A 19,712-nucleotide genomic window follows, 5' to 3' on the forward strand; every position below is an offset into this window, starting at 1 on the left:
GCACGTTTCTGATTGGACCGTTCACGTTGCTAACCGTCTCAGAGGGAGCCACTACATCTTCACCTCGGGAGCGCGCTAATCGCCTGAGCACGTAGCCGGGTCGCGGCTCCTCTCAGGAACCTACTCCTCGGCGACGTGTCAGGCCTCAAAAGCCTCAGTGTCGCTGAGGGTAAAAACACCATCTCTGGGTCCGGAAGTTGAAGAACTCCTCGCAGGCGACGCGGGTACGGAGGAGGGTGAGATCTGTGAAGCCTGGAGCAGCCGGGGGCGGGGCTTTGGCTGACTGAGGCTTGCGGTGCGCCTGCGCGGCCGGGGGCGGGGCCGGGGCGGGGCCGCACTCGGCGTCCGGAGCTACGGTGGTGCCGGCGCCGGCGGCGGGCTCGGGCTGCGCGCGGGCAGCAGGTTCGCGGCCGGGGCGGGCGCCGCGGACGGGGGCAGGGGGATACGCACCTGAGGTGGGGCACGAAACCTGCCACTTCAGTCAGGCGGTGCCGCTACTGCTGCAGCGGGGCCCGGGCGCGCGCCCGGTTGACGGAGAACCGGGCATAGCTGGGCGGCGGGCGCCGCGGGCCGGGGCACGCCAGGTAGGTGAGCCGGGCGGGACCCGGGGCGACGCGGCGTCTGCGAGGCCGAGGCCGGGGCTGGGCAACGGGCGCGGGGTCCAGTCCCGGTACCTGGACAGCCGGACCCGGACGGCGCCCGCGGTTGTCATGGAAATCGCACAGCCTAGCGGTTCGCCAGCGGTGGCGTCTTTTGAGAACAATCCGAGCAGGGGCGACCCTGGCTCCGGAGGAGGCACGGCGCCCCGGGCCGGGGGCGGCTGGGAGCTTCGGGGTGCAGGATGCGGCGCCCCGTGCCGGTGTCGCGGCGCCTGCCTCGTTCGTCTTGGGGCCGGATCCAGTGGACTCCCCACGCTGAAGGCCTCGCTGTGTTTCGGGTGTAAACATTACCGGGTAAAAATAAACATCCATCTCAGGGTGGGAAATTGGGTCTCCATCCTTGCAACTCCTCTTCCCTTTTCTGCAGACTTGCAGTCCTCGACATCTCGAATCTTTGCTTTTCATATTTTTTGCCTTTCTGGCTTTGCTAGTCAGTTAATTGAGGCCTGAGAGATTTGCAGGAATTTGTGGCTGTCTTTTGAAAAGCCAGTCTTGAATGTGTAGGCCCTAGAAAACTGAGACACTCACATTGTCAAAGGTAAATTTATATCTTTGTGGGCAAAGGACGGGAGCATCGATAGGCTCGGCTTCCCTGCCCCTTGTTGCCTGCCCTCTGACATTACATAATGATGGGTTCCTCCTGCCCCAGTTGACAGCTCATGAACATATTCCTCTGGGTAAGAAGGAAGTATAGGCGGTTGTAAAGCTCCTCATCTTGTCTTTTGCTTTGCCTCTGAATGTGTTTTGTGTTGGGAGGCTGGGGAGGGATAGAATGTGATTTGTCACCTGCCCATTAGGACGTCTAAAACAAGGGAATGGGGGGCGGTGTGGCAGTTAGGATGTTGCAGTGAAATTATGCTTGGTTCATCCCCTGTTCAAGTGGATTGTGTGGACTGCGGGGACACAAGTGGGGGATGGGGACAGAGCAGGTGATCTGGGTGTGAATTCTGGTTCTGCTACTAGCTAACTCTGTATCTTGGTGTTCTCGTTTCTAAAAGGTGAAAACAGAATCTCTGAGTTTGTTTTTAAACCTTGATTCTTTTGGTATTGGTCAATGCACATAGATTAGTTGTTGGTTGTCCTAGAATTAATCCTAATTTTTCTTTGGTGGCAAACAGCCTTTTTTTTTTTTTTTTTTTAACAGGGAGTTTGTCTTTGGATATAGGTTAGGGCTTTGGTTTTTTTTTTTTTTTCCCTGAAATATTTACTCCTAGAAGATTCAATTCATTGATTTCTTTAAGGAAAGTGAAAAATAGTGCCCACATGGGGAGGTCAGTATGGCGATTCTGTGGGAGTATTGGTGTCGGAGGAGACCATGAATGATGCTGTTCTCAGGGTGGTGTTGCATGTGAACAGAGCCTCCCAAGGCCTTGTTCCCTGTAGTGTCTTGTAAGTATGTTCTGTAGCAGCGAGCCAAAGTTATTGGGAGGGTCTGACTCAAAGACAGAGCTTAGAGGAATGGATGCTGGACAGATTCAAAGAGAAAGGAGGGCAGTGTTTCTGCTGAGCTCTGCAATATGTTGTACTTACCTTCCTACTTTACCTTTCTAGCTCCTTTTCATTTGGTATCTTCCATCTCAGGGTATGTATTTGCTCAGGTTAAACTCTGTCCCCATGTAGACTCAGTGTGCAGTGCTGATGTCTTAGATTATAGTTAACACTATTGTTTTGGAAACTGGCTATTTTGTAGTATTGCTGGTAAATAAATATTGGAGTTTAAAAAAAAAAGTCACTTTAAGGAAATGGTGAAATAAATTATACCCATGAGAGCTTTTTTGTAAGCAATAGGACACCAGAGAATTGGGATGTATATGATAGAGAACTATGGACCCCATGAGTCCTTTAAGCCAGCTGCCTACCTGGGAGCCTTCTTAGAGTAGACTTCTACCAGCTAACCCCCATTCCTACCCCTTGGCTTAGCATCTGAAGAATTCTACCAAGTATGTTTTATCCTGTTTGCTTTTTAATGAAAAACTCCTTTTTAACTTACATATTCCAGAAAAGTCCCCATCTTCAACTACTCATAGTATCAGGAAGCTTTGACTTTCAGAGGAAAAAAAAATAGCACAGATCTGTGGTGAAGAAGGCTTGATTATGTTGGTGCTTCTTTTGTAGAACATGATTAATGAGCTGGTCTTTAAAGATCTTTAAAAACAACTTTTTTTTTTCATTGTGCAGAGCATGTTTTGGAGAGAGAAGTATTAACCCCTATGCAAGCTTACTTCATTATTTTCTGATTTTTTGTGCTTTTAAGGAAGATGTCACCATGAACCTAATCCCCAGGAAATCCCCTATATTTCTATGCATATACACACCTTGCTCTCTTAAATTATTTTTTGAATTTTGATGATTGCACACTCAGAAAAGTTGCAAGAATAATGAGAATTCTTAGGTACCCTTCATCCAGATGCTCCTAATGTTGGCATTTTGCTGTGTCTTTTGTCTTTCTCTCATATTCATGGATTTCTTTTTGAATTTTTTTTTATAACTTTATTTTACTTATTTATTTTTTATGTGGTGCTGAGGATCAAGCCCAGTGCCTCACCTTGCTAGCAAGCACTCTACCACTGAACTACAGCCCTAGCCCCCATGGATGACTTTTTTACAAACTGTTTAATAGTAAGTTGCAGACCTAATGCCCTTTTACCTCTAAATACTTTACTGTGTATTTCCTGAAAACAAGGACATTCTCTTACATTACAGCAGTGAAATTATTAAAAATCACATTGATAGAATGCAATTATTTAATATACAGGTCTTATTGAGATGTTACCAGTTGCCCCCCAAAATGTCCTTTATAGCAAAAGAGAATCCTATCTCATTTATTGCATTAAATTATTTTGTCTCTATCACTCATTTAGTCTGAAGAAGTTCCTGAGTCTGTATTTCATATCGTTGACATATTTGGAGACTACTGACTGTTATCTAGATAATGCTGCTCAATTTGGATTTCCTGTGGTTTTCTCATGATTAGATTCAGGTTATGCAGTTCTGGCAGGAACAGCGCAGGCTTGATGCTGCTGTCTTGTTAGCGTGTCCGGTTAGGATAATGCTGTCCATGATCCCATTCACTGGCCTTGTTAACTCTGATCATTTGACTCAGATGGTGTCTGCCTCATTGAAAACTTTTCATTTTCCTGTTGTAATCAATATGTATCTCATAGGGAGAGAATTTGAGACTATGTTAGAATACTGTTACTCATATTTTTACCCACTAGTTTTAGAACCCATTGATGCTTCTTGTTTGAATCAGTTTTGTTGACAGATGGTGATTTTCTAACTCCATATTTTCTTCTACATTTATTAGTTGGAATTGTACTGAATAGAACTTTTCTATCTTATTTAGTTCTTGATTTGCATCCCTGGATTTAAGAATTCTTGCTTTATTCAATGGATTATAGACTGTTATTCCCATTACTCATTTGTTGCTCTAATTGTCTCAGATTTGGCCAAGGGGAGCCCTTTCAGCTGGATTATATGTCCTTTTGAAATGTCCCTATGGTTCTTTGAGGTTTTCTTTTCTTTCTGGCACAAAATCAAGACTTTAGCTTATGTTTTCCTTGCCCTAGCCATTTCTCCTAAGAGCCTTAGTTCCTTTTAATAGAGTGGTGTAAAAACCCAGGTGTATCAGGCATTAGGTGTGCTCATTGCTGCTGAAGTGCCATTGCTTCTGGATCCTGTCAGTAGACAAACACTTTAATTGTAAACAAGTGTAGTCACATTACACAAAATTTTCTGTGATTTGCTTTTCAAATTTAATGCTCTGTTCCTAATATCTGTGTATGAGAAGTTTGTCATCCTTTGTGTTGTGGGGAGTAGAGATACATTCTAGAGTATCGTGTGTGCAGTTTATTTAATCATCTCTTATTTAATCATCTCTTATTACTGAACATTTAAGATTGCTTCCAAATTTCTGCTATAAAATCAGTGAGGAATCCTTGAAACGTATCAGTGTTAATGCTCAAAAATATTTCAATCTTCTAGATCCCTAGAAGTATAATTTCTGGGACAGAGTGTAATTTTAAATTGATATTTTTGTCAAATTGCACCCCCCACCCGCCGACTTTATCAGATTGTACTTATTCCATTAGTGAGTGAAACTGTTTCCCTTTGACTGGGCTAGATATATTTGCCAGTTAATTTTGTTAACTGTTAATTTTGCCAGTCTAATGGGCAAAGAAGACATTATTGTTTTAATTTTATTTCCCAAATTGCCAAAAATATTGAAGGCCTTTTCATGCTAATTTATAGTTCAGCTTCTGTGAATTACCTGTTCACATCCTTTGCCTATTTTTTTTTCTCACTAGGTTGTTCTTACTGGATTGTGGAAGTTACTGTAATTTTGGACTTTATTCTTGGCAACCTTAAAAGGCTCCTTTAAGCGTGATACATTTTTTTAACCTAAAGGAGAAGAGACTATTGTTTTCTGAGTAGCCCCTGAATGCATGGCTCAGGTTAGGTCCTCCCAGGGCCTGTCAAGAGGCAAGCTGTGGGTCATAAAGTAAGCCCAGGTGAGGGGTGGCTGGGGCACCTACCTGAGGTTAGTTGAAAGAGGCTGGTCTGGGATTCAAGTGCTCAGTGTCTGGAGCTAGTGCCATTTTCATTAAATCACATAACTTCCTTCATTGGATTTTAAAAATAAATGTTTCACTTTATTTATCAATGGAAGGATGCAGATTAATTATCAATATCAACAATTTCTATTTTCAGTACTTTGCTTTATGAATCAGGAGCTTCTTTACTCAGGCCTGGGTAGTGAGCAGACATCTTTCAGAAACTGAATTTATTCCTAGAACGTTTGTGGACTCCTAAGTTGAATTTTTTTCAAGTATCTCTGTGACTTTGGGCAGGTAGCTAAATCTTTCTGTGCCCATTTTCTCACCTGCAAAAATTGGGTGGATAGTGGTAGCAGTCCTGTTATAATACGAAATGAGCTAATACACATTGTGTACTTGGAGTGGTGCCTGACGCTGATAACTGCAGTAACGAAGCCTTTATGATGAGTTCAGATCTAGAGGGGGCGGGGGTCAGCGTTAAATTTAGGATTAGATCAGCTTTTCTTTATAGGTTCAATCTCTTAACTGTACCTTTTGTAATAACCTGACTGGGGATTGGAAAGCCAGGGGACCTGGGGTCTGTGCCCTTCTCTCCTCTTTCTGGTCTGCACCCACCTTCTTCATGCCCTGTCTTGGCTGCAGCCCTGTGTCCCCCAGCCAACCCCTCTGCTCCCCTCTCTCCTAACTGTTTCCCCACAGCTCTAACTGGGTTGGTGTGAGACTGCAGGCCTTTTAATAATGGAGGCTGTTCTGTGAGGTCAACCTGGTGAGGGCCTCAAAAGCAGGAAGGCAAATAAATATGAATGTGGGTGATTTCAGGGACTCATACTATCATCTCATGATAAAGGTGAGGTGTCCTTTATTTATTTTCTGGAATAGGGTCAGAAAAACAGAGGGGTGCCCTCAACTACCACAAGGAGGCATGGGACTCTAGAGGAAGAAAACATTCACTCCTCCCAGCCCAGGAACCTTCCCAGAACCCTTTCCCTCACATTGTGACTTGCCTGACCTCAGGTTCCTATAGGGCTCGTCTTGTTGTAATTTACTAGATAGGATTCTGAGATCTTCTGAAAAATTCCTTGCCCCTTTTTGCTCCCCATTCCTTGCCAAAGCCTTCCTGCAGCTGCACGGGCTGCTCTGATGGAAGCTGTCTGATCGCTGGAGTCCTACTGTATTAGCAGATTTACAGTTTCATCAACAACCTGGATTCCTCTCTCGCCAGCCATCACTGCTGGTTTCATTATAGGGCTAGTCTCCTAATGATTACAAAATAGTTAAGGTCAGTGGGACTATTTCTCGATTCCTTCCAGCAGCAGCAGGGAAGGAGACAAACCAGTGGGGTCACCAGCCAACCCTTGCCCTGTGTACATCAGTCTTTCTCTCTGATTCATAGGAGCAGAGGATCCCGTGCCTTTCCAGACCAGTAGCATGAGGCTTTGAGAGTGCTGCGGATTGATTGGTTGGCAGAGACCAGCAGAATCAGAAAAGTTGCAAGTTCTCATCATTAGTCATCTCTCATTAATAATGAGAACTTGTTAGAATGCAGTGTCCCAGACCCAACCTTCTGAATCAGAGACTGAGGGGTGGACCCAGAAATCTGTTGCAGGGTCAATGGATTCTGATGCACCCTTATTTTAATCAAGACTACTCCCACTCTACAGCTGGAAATGGGGTTGGCCTTTCCTGAAGCCAGAATAGGAAGAAGGAAGAGTGGATGTTGAGCAGTTAGCTCATAGGGTGAACTGGAAAGTGTTTAAGGACCCAGGGGTAGCTTTGCTTTCCTTGATCTCCCCTGCTCTATGCCCCAGCTCATCTACCCAGCTGTTTATTGGCCCCCATGTCTGCGGGCCTCTGTAGCTTCTCTGCATGTGGTTCTCCCCCTCCCAGTGGGACTCAAAGGAAGCAGCATGAATACACCCAGCCCTGGGTTCTGTGTCTGGCCCAGCAGGCATGGTTTCTTCCAGACTGGCCCTTCTAAGCTGTTAACTGTTAATTTTGACTCAGTTTCCCAAGGCATTCGCAGAGTATGTTCAGATGTGTAGGGTTCCTGTCCCCTCTTATTCCTTGTTCATTTGGGAAAAATAGAGAGCAATCTAGTTAACAGCAACTTGAGAAATATTTAGGGAGTTGGTCTGGACACAGTCCAGGTGACTATTTTCAGCAGTGGTTGATGATACTGTCTGATTTTGCATACGTGTCCTCCTTTGTGCCCTTTTCCCCCCTACTTTATGTTTGGGTGAAATAAAGTAGCTACCACCATGGTGAAATTAGGAGATCAAAATGGTCCCACATTTTTCCTGAAACTAATGAATTGAGGTATTTCTAGATCTTCTTGACTTTCCAAAGTTTAAGAATTCATCTCAGTACATAAAAGCCATGTTGAGGAGCAGTCTTGCACTGAGATCTCTACCTTTACACTGATGATGAGGAAGAGGCACACTGGAGGAGGAGTCTGGCTGGAGAAGGGTCCACAGTATTTTTCAATGGGCAAGTGGTTCACAAAAGCAATTTGAGGGCGTGACCAACATTTAAAAGGGCTTTTTTTTTTTTTTTTTTTTTTTTTTTTTGGGAAAACCAAAATAGCAAATATCCAGATCCATTTTCTATAGGAAGGGCAAGCACTTTATTTTTATGTAAAACATTTATTTGCATAGGGTGTATTTTGGGTGATTTCTCTTAGGTTCCTTTGTCTTAGCAATGACAGAACAGCTCTCAAGTCACCTTGGCTGGCTCAGAATTGGGCAGGGGACACATTATTTGATGCAGGCATCAGTCTGGTTGCTATCACAAAGCAAAGGCAGTAGTGTCTTTGGCATATCTGTTTGGTTTTGTTGGGAAGGGGAAAGTTGGATTATAAAAGAAAGAAAAGGTGCTGGATGTGAGTCCTAGTTAGCTTTCATCTATGAAATGGGGAAAGGAAAGTGCCTGGCTCCCAGGGCGAGAGGGTAGAGGTCAGCTAGAGAGATCTGTGAACTGTGGAATGGACCAGTGCAGGTGGGAGCTTATGTCCTCCCACTCAGTTTTATAGTCTTGCTGATTCTGTTTCCCTGACAGTGCCCTGATTTTAAGTTGCTCAGCCGGCTGGAGTGCTTACCATCTCTGACTGCTGCTTAGAGCACCTCTAGGAGAAATAAACATTGCAGAAGAAGGAGGTGCTGAGACAGGGACAGCTGGCACAGGATGTGGATGGGGGTGGGAGGAATCTGGACCAGCTTTCTGTCAGGTGGTCACTGATACAACTGGCTTCCACTGGCACTTTTTGTTGTTGTGTTGTTTTTAATGTGTAAAAACTTGGGATTGTGTGTGAAGGAATGTTGAGTACTGCACATTTCTTATTCGTTGCTTTGACTGTTCTACATATACCGATGTCAAATGAAATGATCACATTGCCTGACTGGGTGATAATCAAATAGCAATGAACTGGAGCGATTGATGGAGCCCAGTCAGGAGGGAGCTAGGTCTAAGAGATGTCCAGATTTCCAAGAATCTTCATAACATTGTTACTCCCATGGTTTGGAAGAGGAGAGGAAGGTGGGCCAAGGATTGGGTTTGGGGGAAGCAAACTGGTAGATTGTGCCCACCTTAGGTGGGAGGGAAGGGCTAGTGGTCTCATTCAGGTTTTACGCCCAACTTGCCATTGACTTGGTGAAGTTGTTCTGAATTTCACTGTCGTCCATCCTTGTTTTGCAGCTAGGGTGAATCCCTCCATTTCTGCCCCCTTGGCTCCTCTCCTATGGTGATGGCAGAATTGAGGGAATGGAGGTGTGGTGGTGGCTGAGTGCTGCAAGATGCAGGCATGTGTTCTGGGTCTCGCTGGCACTGGACTGACACACCCAGTGCCTGGTTAGGGAAGTGCTGCTTCCCCAGTCTGTTGACTTGGAAACTTTGCTTCTTTCTCCTTTCACTTTCTTGCCCCATTGCAGTGATTCAGCAGTTACTTCCTAGAGTAGAAGAAATTACTTGGTGTCAGAGATGCTGGAGGACCCAGGATGTGTCAGTGGAGATCGGATCAGCCTGTAATCATGCAGACCAAGCTCTTCCTGGTCCAGGTAGAGCAGAGCAGGCAGAACTGTTCTCAGACTCCTCCAGCCTGCTCCTCACCCTCACATCCCTCCTTTGAGGCCCCGGTAGACAGTCTTCAAGTCTCCTGTAGATATAATGTTGCAGTCCAAATCCTTGTCATTTTCCCATGTATTGATGGAGACCACCTCACTACAGTGTGCTGATCCCTAATAATTTATTCACATTTATCTTCTGCTTCAGGTCTGGACTATTTCTCCTTACTGGCAGATTGACACCCCTTCCCTGACATCTCCATGTACCTCTCTTTCTCTCTGACCTGCTTTCTTCCTACTTTTGTCCTGTTGTATTTTCTTCTTATACTTTTTTTGTAATGGAGACTTAATAATTGTTTATATTCCTGGGGTAAGGTGTGACATTTCAAAACATGTGCAATGTGTAGTGATCAGAGTAATGGGCTTGTCTCTCACCTCAGCCATTTATCATTTGTTTGTGTTTGGAACATTCAGAATCTTCTCTACTAGCTGTTTTGAAATATTTAATTAATTGCCAACCATCCTTACTTATCCTATTTTGCTGTGGAACATTAGAAATGACTCATCCTATATAATTGCTCCCCTGTACCTGTTAACCATGCTCTTTCTGTGCCCCTCTCCCACTCTTCCCAGCCTCTGGGAATCACTATTCTATTCTCTAATTCTTTGAGATCAACTTTTTTGCTTCCACATATAAGCAAGAACATGCTGTGTTTGTCTTTCTGTACCTGACTTACTTTATTTAATGTAATGCCCTCAAGTCCTATGTTGTTTCAGATGATAAAATTTCATTATGAATAATATTCCATTGGTGTGTGCATACTGATTTCTCTTTATCCATTCATCGTTGATAGAGACTGAGGTTGATTTCCTATCTTCTCTTCTGAATAGTGCTGCAGTAAACTTACAAGTGCAGATGTCTCTGAGACATACTGATTTCAGTTCCTTTAACTACCAGTAGTGGGATTGCTGGATCGCATGGTAGTTCAATTTCTAGTTTACTAAGGAACCTTCACGTATTTTGCATAATGGCTGTGCTAGTGTACATTGTTACCAGTAGTGCCTGAGAGTTCTCTTTTCTCTGCACCCTTGCCAGCATTTTAAGTTTTTATTTTATTTTTTGAGGTGTGGCCATGTTGCCCTTGCTAGTCTTGAACTCCCAGGCTCAATTGATCCTCCCTCCTTTGTCTCCCAAGTGCTGGAACCACAACACATTTTTAAAAAAGTCTTTTTGATAATAGCTATTCTGATTAGGGTGAGATGATAACTTATTGTGGTTTCAATTTGCAATTCCTGATGATTAATGATGTTGGGCATTTTTTCATATGCTCGATCATTTGCACATCCTCTTTTGAGAAATGTCTATTTAGATCATGTGCCAGTTTTTAAGTCAGATTATTTGTTTTTTTGCTGACACATTATTTGAATTCCTTATATATTCCAGGTGTTAATCCCTTGTCCAGTAAACAGTTTGCAGGTATTTTCTTATATTCTATAGGTTGATTTTTTTTTCCTTTGCTATGCTCAAGCTTTTTTGTTTGTCAGTTTTGTCAATTTTTGCCTCTTCTTTTGAGATCCTATTCCCCAATTTTTTGCCCAGGTTAATGTTCTGAGGCATTTGTCCTGAGTATTCTTCAAGTAATTTCATAATTTGGGGTTTTACATGGAAGTCTTTGATCCATTTTGAGTTGATCTTTTTATATTGTGAGAGATGAGGGTCTAGTGTCTTTCCCCTGCATGTGGATATCCAGTTTCCTCAGCGCCAGTTTTTGAAGAGACTTTCCTTTCTCTAGTATGTTCTTGCCAACCCTTTGTAGGAAGCCAGTTAGCTGTAAATATGTGGGTTTTCTATTCTGTTCTATTAGTCTGTGTGTCAGTTTTTGTGTCAGTACCATGCTTTTTGATTACTATAGCTTTTTAATATATTTTGAAGTCAGACTTAAACCTTGTTTTTTTGCTCAAGAAGGATCACTTTGTCTATTTGGAGGTCTTTTCAGTTCCGTACAAATTTTAGAGGAGGTTTTTTTTTTTTCAGTTTTTTTAAGAATGTCATTGGTATTTTGATGATCTATTTTATTTCCTGTTAGCCATTACTGACTTGTTGCAGAAAGAATAATAGGTATAAAGTTGCGAAGAATGAACAGATAAGAGCTCCAGCTGCACATTGCTATATAAATGCTTTCTCTTCAACAAGAGTCCCTAAGAGGCTCTGAACGCGTTTCAGGTATGCTGATCTGGCTAAAAGCATTCACATTCTTCAGTCATGTGCCTTTCTTATGAAGCAGTGCAGGCCTACAAGAGCAGGGGCGTCTTGCTTTGGGAGCGCAGATATTTTGGGATTGTCCTTATAGGTACCTTCCAAATGTGTCACATTTTTAGTAACTCCACTGGGGGATATTTTGGTTTTGCCAACTTAATTATTTAATCATTTCTTAATACGTCTAGCTAGTAAACTATGTTTACCAAGCTAGGTATTAACCTGTTTGGTCAAAGATAGAAGGAAAGTCAGCCGGGGGTAGTCAAGTAGTGAGGGGCCTTTTGTGGGGTTAGATTACCTGGCTCAAAGAGAAAGCATTCCTTAATGACAGCAGTCCTCCTGGAAATGATTCTGGTACCAACTTGGTTAGTAGAAAGCATCTAGGTTTTAAAGTTCATCTCACTCAGTCTCTCATGTGGGGTGACATTGGCCTTTTACATTGGCGTTTAACTACGGGGCCATGTCCCTGTGTGCGCCTAGCCCTGATGCTGTCAGAGTGCTGGGCTACCCTGTCCGGTGTGCAGGTGTATCCTCATTAAAGAAGCTAGCACAGCAGCCCCCTTGATAGCAAAGAAGGCTACAAGGTATAATGACTCATTTCCAATAGGATTAGGTGAGATACAATCAAATTCCAGGGAAGTAATTGCTGCGTCACTCCTTGGAACTGGGCATTCCACAAATTGACCCGTGTTACATATCCACAGGTTGGCTGTTTTGTAAACCATTAAAGAGTATACTCGTATTTATCATGGCAACTAGTAGCCTGTGGCTTAGACTATAAACCTAACTTAGTGGAATAACTATAATGAATAAAAGCAGGGCTGTTTTTACCTCATAATCTAGATTTGTCTGCACTGAATATACAAACGAGGCTATTAAATATTTGGGGTGCTGGTGGGCACATGCCTGTAGTTCCAGCTACTTAGGAGTCTAAGGTGAAAGGATAACTTGAGAACAGCCTGGGCAATCCAGGGAGACCCAATCTCAAAACAAAACCAACCAACCAACCAAAAAGTTTGGGGCAGAAAACAGGGATTTGCTGTATGAAAACTTTTTGTACTTGCCACCCAGACAGGTCAGAAATAGGATGGGTTAGCTGTTTCAGGATTATAGTTGTTGGTTATAATATCAGAAGAAACTCTTTCATAAAGGAACTTTGCAACTAAATAAATCTTGTTATGGTTAAAAGGTCTTTTGAGAATGTACTCACCCTAGCTTATAGCGCAGGGTAAATTTGAAAATGCTTTATTTAAAGGTTTCTTTCTTGAAATGTGGAACTGTTACCAGGCTAAAATCTCCAAATTCCCAGTTCCCAGCACATAGGATGCTGATATTCTGTGCCATTGGATTTAGTGGGGAAATGGTAGAATTGTTGGGTTTAGATACACATAATAGAAAAAACCTGGAGAAAAGAGGCTTAGTCAAGGTAGGCATTTATTTGTCCTTCCTTTGCTGAAGTCTGGAGGTGAACAGTCAGAACTTATGCTGTGCCATCCCCAGGTCATGTTCCAGAACCTCATTTCCAGGATGATGGCTTGAGGTATAGTCAGCCTGTGGGTCTTCTAAACACGAGGCGAGGGCTGGAGGTACAGCTCAGTGGCAGAGTACTTGTGTAGCATGCATGAGACTGTGGGTTCCATCCTGTACTACAAAACAAAAACACACCCTCAAACTGCCTTCCAAACACCAGGCTCCAGGAAGGCAAACTTTCTGAGAGTTCCTCATGGAACATCAGCTTCATAGCTCCTTGGCAGGAGCTGACATGGGAGGGGAAGAGAGGGGACTCAGAGACAGCAAGCTCTTTCTTTTCTATAAGTTGTTATCTTTTTTTGGAAGATGAGCTTTCATACTAGGTTGGGAGATGGTTGGATCAATTTCACTATGCCAACAACTAGAAACTTAGTGGGGTAGGGCAACCAACTAGAAACTTCATTCTCACTTCTGCATATACCACCTTCTTTGAGCCTGAAAGAGATTATTTGATTCCTTTGTACCTTAATTTCCTCATTTGAAGAATGGAAGTAAGAGAATTGTAATTAAATTCTCAGAGCCAGCCCAGGCTCAGACCAGAACTGCTTTCTACCAAGAACCCTCTTGATGTTTCTGGACTCCTGAGAGTGTTCACAGTGAAGTGGAGGGTTGGGAGGATTTCGGGCAGAGCTCATGGTCCAGGCTAGGGCCTGGGGATGAGATTCACTGAGCCAGCAGGGGCCGACAGTGGAGAGGCCCACATGGAGACTGCTTTTTCCTTGTGGCCTCCAGGGTAGGAAGGGCTGATTCCTTTTTCCTCATTCCGAGCACCACTGACAGTCCTCTTCCCTGAGTGTGCAGAGGGCCAACTCCCCAGCTGAAATAAGGACAGTACCTGGGTCTTTCTGTACCTCTGTCCTGCTCTACCCCACCTTGTCCCAAGTTTCCATTTAGGAGAGGGACCCCATTGCCCACTGTATCAGGTAGAAAGGATCTAATACCCAGTTTATTGTAAATATCAGCAAAACTGAATATGTTATTTTGGGGGCATTTGCCTTTTAAGAATAATATAAATGCTAGCAGGTTCTAAAGATAGTCTTTGCTGTGGAGGGTTGTGAGACACAAGACCAGGCATGGACTGGGAGAAGTTTGGGCCATCCTTGGGCCAGCAAGCACTGTGAATAAGCATTTGTTTAGGCTGAGAGTTGCTGTCACCTGACCTGTACATGTGCACATACATTCTCTTTATACACTAACCCTGACAAGCCAGCAGCTCTGGGAAGTCAGACCCCCTCAAGGAGCCATGCTTTGCTTCCAGACTGACCTCAGACTCCACTGGTGTTATAGATACCGGTATGCATGTGTTCAAGAATACTGGTAGAGAGAATCACTGCCTGAAGTCCTGCTTTTATGATAGGAAACTTCTGTGTTTCCAAAGCTAGTGACAGAATTTTGCTAATCTGTAATAACTGTTTATCCCAGCTTTTAAGTTTTTTCTTTCAATTTTAATTTTTAAAAAGGCTCAAATCATCAAATATCCCTTTCTTACTTTCTCCATTGCTGGCAGTGGCTACTAACAAGCGAACACAGCACCTTTCTTGGTGTCCCCTCATGAATCCTTACTGCCCGCGTGTCTGTGCTAGAGTTCTTCCAGACTGTTTTGCTAGCCAGTTCTTTGTCAGTGAAGACACTTCTTTTCATCTTTGAGAGTGAAATATTTCACTTAAAGGAGCTTCCCACTTCGCGGAAACACCTTTCCTGACCCTTCATGGTGTGCTGGTATGTACTACTTGGGACTCCCCTTCCCCTTCCTTAGGTGCTCTGGGTCGCATTTGGCCCTGGCGAATGGATGCTGTACATTTTTTTTCAGAGAAAGCAAAGGCTATTGGGATACTTAAACATGCAGTATATGTGCAGAAAGAGGCCGAGGGCAGTGGATCTGATTTCCACGTTTCTTCTCAAGCTCTTAAAGGGGAAACCTCCTTTGCTGGAGTGCAGCAGGGACAGAAGTGCAGAGGCGGTGGAATTTCTCAAAAGCTTGGCCCACCATGGAGATCAGCTCTTGGCACACTTTGTGTGGTCACTGGTCCTAGTCATGCTCGTCAGGGATGTTCATTGTAGGCAGTTGGGAAGCATCTGTGTTCAAGATGGTGACTGCCAAGGTCTGGAGACACTGAAGTTGTTGGTTTTTTATGACTTTTGGGTCACATTTGACACAAGTGTGATTGGAGCATGCACAGGGCATACATATGGTACTAGGTTAGGATCACAGAGCAGTCAGGCAGAGCTTTGTCCTTTGGGAACTGTGCTTCTTGGGGAGAAAAGCCATATGGCTCAGGCCCAGGAGAAGGAGTCACACTGACTGAGTGGACCTGGTCGGGTGCTGCCTCTACCCGGCACTCCCTGCTGTTGGCAAAATCATCACTCTAGGGCCTGGCTGAGTCTCCTGCCCGCACCTGCCCTCCCCACTGAGTGGCCTGAGGAGGGGTGGGTGGCTCAAAACAGACTGAACAACATAAGGGCAAAATAACCTGCCAGTGGCCCCTTGGTGGCTGGCAGGCAGCATGTTGAGTGGGAGGCCTCTCACCACTTCCTCCTCTCCCTGAACACTAGCTCCTGAAGGGCCTGGACAGGTCACTTCCAGTGTGAGATTCTGAGTTACCGGGCATGGCATCCCGCAATGGCATTTACAGTGTAAAGCTTGCCAGAAGTCTCTGGGGACAGGCCTGTGAATGTTGTGAATCTGGGTGTCATGAGACTTAAGTGTCCTTCGGGGCTGGGACAATAGCTCAGTTTTCTTTGTATCTCTAGAGTGTCCTGCAGTACCAGGCATAAAATAGGTGTCTAATTAGTGTTTCTTGAGTCAATGAATGAACAAAGCCAGACTGTCATTGTGATGAGTAGTAAGAAGGGCCTTGGCCTCTCTGGGAAGACAGCCTGCTGTCAGAAGTCAAGCTGGTATTCCATCGATCTGAAGGGAGAGAGCTGAGACCAGTGCTAGTGGCACAGCTGTTGCCATTATGAGCTCTGGGGCTAAAACCAGAACTGTCACCTTGTTCCATTGTGCCTGTCACAGGCAGAAGCCTGTTCTCAGCAATGACCTTTTATGTCCTTGGCACATGAGCTCTTGTTCAGCTGCCTGGAACCTGGGGCTGCTTCTGCTCCTCTGGGTCAGAAAGTATCATCCCTTAGGGTCTGGAAATCTTGTTTTTTTTTTTTTTTTTTAATTTAAGCAACTTCGATAAGGACCTCTCCCTTTCCATACATGTACTTATGCAAATATTCACAAATACCAAAAGATAAAAGGAAGCCTCTAAGGGTAGGACCATCAGCAAAGGCAGCCTCCTCCTCTCTTGGGTTTTTGGGAGCACTACGAGGCCTTGGGAAGGATGAGGTGGCTCAAGCTGGGGTTCCAAGAGAGGTGGGGAGGACCGCTGGGTGACACCTCAGGGGAGAGGCTCCAAAGAGGCAGGGCCATGTCACCCAGTGGCTCAAGGCTCCTCAGACCCTCAGTAAGGTTTGGGACTTCATTCTCAGCACACTGGAGGGTCTTCAGGCTTTTTTAAACGTTTTGATTCTCTTTTGCTCATATCCTTTATTTTAAATGACCAGGGCCATTTCATGGTTTGAAGAGATTCTTGGATTGTGCTAACATCAGGTTTGGGGATTTATGGGCCAAGATTTGGATTCCTAATTTCTGCTCAGGATCCATTCCTGCAGGCATGGGTCCTGATATAGGATTGATGCAGCGCATACCAAAAGGCAGAGTGCCCTGGTGTCCACAGTGTCAGAGGTGAAGCCGTGTCTGTGAAGTGCTAGAAAGGAAACCCAGCACTGGGGAGGATGGTCTGTACTGCTGCTGAGCTGCCTGAGAACTGCTGTGCCAATTGTGAGGAAGAACCTTTGGCCTCCCAGGTTCCTGCGGCTGCCTCTGGGGCTCTCCCTGCAGTGAACAGCTAATAGCTGAGGGCAGCTCCAGGGACTTCGTCCTCTCTGAGACTTCACTGTTTCTGTGACCTTTGGGGTCTCTGCTGTGGGCACAGTGCAGACATAAAACAGTGAAGCTGTTGCTTCTTGCTTGAGGGATACTCTGGGAGTAAGGGATCATGGGGCCAGGGATTGCCTTGTGAGTCCATGAAACCACCCTCCATCTCTAAGATCCCAGGACTGTGTGACTTGGAGCATGTGTCATCTCGAGGTGATGTAGCAGGGGGTGGAAAACAGTGGAAGGAACCTGGTTGGAGAAGGGAGAAGAGAAGGACAGAGAGCAAGGGATGCTCAGTGACAGGGCAGTTATTGCCAGCAACCAGTGTGACTCTGATGATCTCAACTGTGGACATGGTATTGCCCCAGAAAAGGGCCTTGACATCCCTACCTTCTTATTAGTGACTTTGCACTAATGTCACTTGGTAAGAGTTCTTGAAACCTGCCTTATTTATTTGACTTGACACATTGTATAACTTTCTATTTTATTTTGTTATTTTGTTTTTTATTTTTTAGTTGTAGATGGACACAATACCTTTATTTTATTTGTTTTTGTGTAGTGCTGAGGATCAAACCCAGTGCTTCCCAAGTGCTAGGCAAGCGCTCTACCACTGAGCCACAACCCCAGCCCATCTATTTTATTTTTATAAACAAATATTTGTTTTTTGGCTTAAACATTGTAAGGTATAGCGGGATATATGGTAAAATCTTATCTCCCACACAATCCCCGCCCCCCATATCCTCTCCCTGGAGACACCAGTGCCAGGTGCTTGCCAGGCTATTCTGCATATGGCAGCAAATGTGTATGCATGAATTAACTACGCTCACTGGGGTGTCATGCTGCCCGCCTGCACACACCTCACCTTCTCCCTTGACTGTGTATCATTGGAACACGAGGAGTTTTGTGTCTAGCTGCATGCCATCCCACTGCCAGGCTGTGCTATAGATGGATGCCTCAACCAGTGCTCTCTGGATGTTGTTAGGTTCTTTCTAGCCTGTGACTGCCATCAGTATGTTTAATAGGTTTTTTGTTTGTTTTGTTTTGTGTGTGTGTGTGTGTGTGTGTGTGTGTGTGTGTGTGTGGTGTGCTGGGGATTGAACTCAGGGCCTTGTGCATGTGAGGCAAGCACTCTGCTACTCAATTATATTCCCAGTCTGGCATCAGTATGTTTATTAGCTCTTCAAAGAAAGCTGTGACTGATCACCTGCCCCTGCTTGCTCTAGGGCCTGGGCTCTGGCTAGGAGGAGAGCATAGGCTTTTTTGACCTTGGAAAACTACTCCCCATTTATTTCAATTATGAAATGGCTGCTATCATTTTGTTTGGATGGTTGAGGGCAGTTAGTGGTTAGATATTATTATCTGTAAGGTACGCATCTTACAGAATTGGCCTTACATTCTAGTTGCACACAGACCTTTTAAACTAACACCTAGCAATCTGAATGAGGCTTGGCAAGGCCATCTCTGACCCTGGTTTTGGGACAGGCCGTCTAAGTGTGTATATAGTTGTGGAGGGATCTCTCTGACAGCCAGGACCAGGAACACAGCCTTCCAACTGTGATGGTGTCTGGCAGAGACTGGCTCTGGCTCTGCCCTCCTAGCTTATCAGCTGCTCTGGCCAATGTACTCTGAGGAGGAAGGGAGTAACCTTGACAAGGGCATTGTAAATACATATCATATAGAGTCACATGGTTGTCTTTAGCTTCTCAATCTCTGAGGTGGCATGGTAGTTTATCACAGGTGGAGTGTGTCAGAGTATGTCACAAGACAGTGTCATGGAGGCAGAGGACTCCTGTGAGGCCCCACCTGCAGGACTGGGAGGTGAAGGAGCTCCTTGGGGTAAACCTGCCCATTTTCATTCACTCCCCTAGCAGGTGTTTTTTTGGCACAAGGGAAGCTTCAATTACTAAGCTGGCCCTGGGGGGAGCCAGAAAACAGGGATGATAACCACCCACAGAGAGGTCAAAGGCATGTACCTGTGAGAATGCCTATAAGTCCCCATGTGGGATTTAGGACAGATCGGAGGCCTGAGCCTCTGAGGGGGAGTGAAGATCTGGGAGACTTTAGACTTTAGGCCACTGGGTCTGCTGTGTGCAATGCCTGTGGCTGAGGAACACTGAGGTGGCTCTTGCTCCTGGCCATGGCTCACTTTGTGCACGCCCATGGCCATCTTCCCGCACTAATAGTCTCAGCCCGCTTTTGGCACGAGGTCTCTATCGAGTGAACCCAGCCCTGGCAAAAGGACAGAGAAGAAAGGGTGCAAAGAAGACAGCTCAGAGGACCTGCAGATGGTGGCGTCCAGGAAGGGAACAGGCTACTTCTTTCTGTTCATATTTCTCTGAAATACTCTTGAGGTTTTGGGACTGCACCCTGGACTCTTTGTGGCTGTGGGCTGCTATGGCTTGGTTAGAGGGACAGTCTTTATTGTATTGTGTGCAGGATGGAGAGGAGGGTTGGAGTCAGGGTGGCAGGGCTCTTGGGACAGCACAGCCATGACTCTGAAACTGAAGAGGACAAAGGGGAGGGCAGAAGGGCTATCAGGATCACAGGGCCTCATCCTCAAAGCAACCCAGAGGAAGCTGAGGCTGCAGTCTGCATGGGGGAGGCCGAGAACAGGGAGGAAGTGGAATTATTGCATGTAGTGGGTTTCGACACTTGGACTCACCCCTCAAGAAGGAAAATGGAGAGCAGGTTGCACAGGACAAGTGCTAAAGAAGGGGGCTTAGAGCACAG

General features: G+C 45.1%; 1 protein-coding gene across 16 annotated transcripts in view; it reads left to right on the forward strand.

The window, feature by feature from the left end:
• Positions 1 to 328: 328 nt before the first annotated feature.
• The window catches only part of INPP4A (inositol polyphosphate-4-phosphatase type I A), a 135,799-nt gene continuing 116,415 nt past the window's right edge, over positions 329 to 19,712 (forward strand). For 8 of the 16 annotated variants that reach the window (XM_081263784.1, XM_081263789.1, XM_081263788.1 and 5 more), the window contains exon 1: positions 329 to 584. The gene's annotated coding sequence lies outside the window, so the exon portion shown is untranslated. Of the gene's footprint in view, positions 585 to 9,478; positions 9,534 to 14,757; positions 14,777 to 19,712 lie in introns of those variants that run through there. The other 8 variants (XM_081263778.1, XM_081263779.1, XM_081263780.1 and 5 more) reach the window with 5 other exon arrangements.

This window comes from Spermophilus citellus (assembly GCF_964194105.1).
Source record: "Spermophilus citellus genome assembly, chromosome: 13".
Classification (NCBI taxonomy): domain Eukaryota; kingdom Metazoa; phylum Chordata; class Mammalia; order Rodentia; family Sciuridae; genus Spermophilus; species Spermophilus citellus.